Source organism: Vombatus ursinus, unplaced genomic scaffold (assembly GCF_900497805.2).
Source record: "Vombatus ursinus unplaced genomic scaffold, bare-nosed wombat genome assembly UNPS02014807.1, whole genome shotgun sequence".
Lineage (NCBI taxonomy): Eukaryota > Metazoa > Chordata > Mammalia > Diprotodontia > Vombatidae > Vombatus > Vombatus ursinus.
In genome coordinates, this window is record NW_020954585.1 from 58,470,410 (window position 1) to 58,474,929 (window position 4,520).

Consider the following 4,520-nt stretch of genomic DNA (forward strand, 5'->3'; position numbering starts at 1 on the left):
CTCCCGATTTCTTTATGTACCTCAAATCCTGATCAGCACAGGAAGTGGAAATGGAAATGGAAGGGGAAATATGGCATAGATATTCTCCCCCTTTCCCTTCATCCTTCCTTCTCCAATACTAGTACATCTTTACATTGATTGACACTTAAATTTTAAAAGTTGTTACTAAGGTCATGAAACTATAATGTATAGTAAAAAGTGATATGGCTAGGGTGAGAATTACAGGTGCCGAGCTATCTTTTCATTCTCTATCATCATTTCCTTCAAGTCATGAAGGCAATGAATATTGACAAGAGAAATCATAGAGTATTAGAGCTAGAAGGGACCTTAGAGATTGTTTTGGTCCAAACCCCTCATTTTTCAGAAGCAGAAAATGATTGTTAAAGACAGAGAGGTAACTAGGAATTCTTACTCCTGGGATAAATGCAGTTGAGCATATATGGGGAAGGATAGCCTGACCCAGATTCAGTCAAGTAAGAAAAAGAAGTAGTCTGTCCTCAAGGGATCCTGGTTTATGCCTCCAAAGCACAGCCAAACATTTCTGATCCTTCTAGCTAGAGGAGTACAGTGGTGGGGGAAAGCAGGTCCTGGGAGAGAAGTACCTTGACAATAAGACAGAGGATGTGGTCTGGTGAGAGCATGATATATATCATAATTTGCCACACAATCAGACCAACAATGCATCACAAGGCAAGGGGAAGGCAATATAGAGTTTAGCAAGGGAGGAGTCATTCCCCACTCCAATGATGGCACCCTGTTACAAAGACCCTAGTTATGGCTCTACACATAGGTGAAGCAAAGTGACTTAGCCAAAGCCACATAGGTAACTAAAGGCAGAGCCACGACTAGAACCCAGACCTCCTGGTCTCTTGTGCTTACTGATCATTTTACTATGCTATGCTATTTCTTGTGTAATTCAGAAGAAATGAAAGAATACATTTGAGTTTGTCTAAGTAAGCACAGCCTTTGTGCAGGCTATTTCTGTGGCTACTTCTACAGAGACAGCAGCATATATAGATAGATAGATGACAGATAAATTCGTTGTTTTTTAATCGTTTCAGTCATGTCTGACTCTTCATGACCCCATTTGGGGTTTTCTTGGCAAAGATACTGAAGTGGTTTGCCATCTCTTTCTCCAGCTCATTTGATAGATGAGGAAACTGAGGCACACAGGGCTAAGTGACTTGCCCAGGGTTACATGGATAGTGAATGTCTGGGGCTAGATTTGAACTCAGACCTTCCTGAGTCCAGGTCAGTGGTCTATCGGGGGCACCACCCAGCTTCCAGATAGATAGATTAGATAAGCAGACAGAAAACACACACACACACACACACACACACACACACACACACACACACACACGTTAAGAGCTTACTATGCACCAGGAACTCTGAATAGATTATGGAATAGTTGTTTAGTAGATTCAGGAATTACTGCCCAACAACCTGGATAATTCAGATCAAACCCTCTTGTTTTCCTTATTAACAGTTTTCCCCTCTGAATTTTCCCTATTGTTGCCTTGATGCTCCACCTTCTGTTGCCTGTATAAACACAACTGCAGATAGGGATTATTTTTGGAAATTATTTTATTTTTACATTACTGTCCCCTTTCTTCCCCCCAACCCCTGGTTTTCTTCTTGTTGGTAGATGGACATAAAGTGCAAGATTTTTCATTGTTGATTTTACGCTAAATCCGTTCTTCAGAAATGTCAGGCACAAGAGAGATTACCAAGAGTGTGATGAATGTTGCTCTTCATTTGCTTTGTTCTAACGTTTTTCTTTTTATCTATACACCTATCCTTTCATTTTGCAGCAAACAGAACCTCTACACCTTGAACTAATTCAATATCCATGACTCAGTTGACAATACATACGGGGCTGCCGCCTGTTTAATCTTCCCTATTAAAATCTCCATATCGTGTTTGGCTCATGAAAAGGGGAACCAGTCCAAGTGGCATAAACCTGGACCAAATAGAGGGGTGTTGGAAGCATCACCAAAGGGCAGATGTCTACTTGGGGCTCCCTCTGTCTCTCTGTGCTCCCTTTAAAGCCCATAAAGGTCTTACCTGTCACCCATGTCACCTCTGACCTTTTAGATGCATTTCATTTCCTTTCTATCCCCTAACTTCTGAGGCATTACCTGGCTTGGCAGAAGGGTGGACAATACCAGCTTTGTGCTTTCAAAAGGAAGTTATCATCTTGCTGCTGAGCTACCATCATTCACCACATGAGGGTATCCAAGTCAGAGCAGGTGTGCACTGGTTAATGTGAGCAATATGTTAATGTTGGTGAAAAGGCAAAGGGGGTGTGAAGTTTTTATGTTTAAGTCCCTAAGATCATAGAATGATAGGCTGAGGATCAGATGGAGCCTTAGAGAACATTTAGAACATTTACAATAGTCCCAAGTGGTTAAATAGCTTGTCCAAAGTCACATAGACAGTAAGGGGCAGGATTTAAACTCAGATCCTGACTCCAGAAAATAATCTGATGTTTCCTTTGTTCTCTCCCGCTTCTCCAAAATGTGCTCTAGCTTTCCAAAGGATAGAAGTGGAGTGCTGAGGAAATCCTCAATTTCAACACTACAGACAAAAATATAATGCACCAATAATTAGTGAAATTACCATTTAAGCCATTTAAGTTTTTTTTGCTCTATTTTTGCTCTATTCCACTTAAAGAAAAAAATTTGCTTGCATTTCTGTAGTGTTTAATACTTTTTCTCTATTTAAAAAAGTGCCTTTTGTTTTTATTTATCATTGTCATTCCTTGATATGTTATTCTTGTTCAATCTCCCTTTTTAACAAAGCAAAACAAAATGGTTAATCAAAGTAACTATGTCTGACAGTGTATTCAATATTTTATATTTATAACCTCCCCAACTCCATACTTGGACTGCTCTCTGTCCTCATTTCTACTTCTTGGCTTCTGTGGATTATTATTTATCATTTATTAATGTTGTTTGAACCTAGCTTTATGTGACTAGAAAATTATCTAACCTAAAAAGATTATTGTAGAGGTCAGGCTGACCTCAGAGGCTCACCTGGGAAGCCAGACAGTGGTAAGGAATGTTTAGATCCCACCCAGTGCTTGTTTTGGGTTTGCCCAAAGCTTGTGTTTGATTGACTTACTTAGTGATATACATCTCAAACTTCCCTTCTCTTGAAGACTCCCAACTGCCAATCTGACAAATGTCCTTATACCTTTGCCAGAACTTTATAATGTAACTTCGCAAAGACTTGGGAAAAGAGCTCTCTCTGCCAAATGACCTAATGCATTTCTTCCCAAAACTATTTCAGATTTAGAAATTTGTTCTCATGGACACTTACCTAGCTTCTTTCTAGTCCCAGCTAAAAATCCACCTTCTACAAGAAAGCTTTCCTGATTTACCTTAATTCTAGTGCCTTTGCTCTGATGCTTATCTTCTGTTTATCCTGCACATACTTGTTTGTATATAGTTGTTTGCATGTTGTCTCCTCTATTAGACTGTGGACTCCTTGAGGGGAGGGGCTGTCTTTTTCCTTTCTTTGTTCCTACTTAGCACAGTAACTGGCACATAGTAAAAAGTTTAGGAACTGCTAGTATAGCTTTAATAAATGTCTACTTACTGACCCAACCCTCTATTCACAGTTGTTGTTGAGTCATTTCAGTTGTGTCTGATTCTTTGTGACCCAGTTTTGGGGTTTTCTTAGTAAAGATACTGGAGCAATTTGCCATTTCCTTCTCCAGCTCATTTTACAGATGAAGAAACTGAGGCAGAGTTAAGTGACGTGCCCAGGTCACAAAGCAAGTAAGTGTCTGAGGCCAGATTCGAACTCACGAAAAAGAAAGTCTTCCTGGTTCCAAACTCAGTGCTCTATCCAATGTGCCAACTAGTTGCCCAAAACCATCCTCTGATCTCTGGAACTAAGATTATTTATTGTCATTAATTTGAGTACAAAGTCTTTCAAGCTCAAGTACCATATTAGTAATAGCTAAGTAACGTTTATAAGACACTTTAAGGTTTGCAAAGTACTTTACAAATATTATCTTACAGATGAGAACATTAGAGCAGATGGAAATTAAGTGACTCCCCTAGGATGACACAGCTAGTCAGTACCTGAGGCAGCATTCGAACTCAGATCTTCTTGACTCCAAGTCCAATACTCTATCCACTATACCACTTATCTGCCTCAGTTCTTCATGAGGTCTTTCCTGATTCCCCTAATGGCTAGTGCCTTTCCCCTTTCTACCTACCATGGTTTCTGGCACATAATAGGTGCTTAACAAATGTTTGTTGATTGATTAAAATACTACATTTTAGAACTGTTTATGAATATTACTGCTGTCACTGTATATATTGTTTTCTTGGTTTGACTTTCTTTGTTCTGCACAATTTCAAACAAGTCTTCCTGTGCTTATACATGTGCCTTATATCTGTCATTTCTTATGGCATAATAATAAATATTCTAATATTTTATTACGTTCATATGCCACAATTTGTGCAGCTATAGTTTCCATTTTGTTTCCACTTTTTTAGCTATTA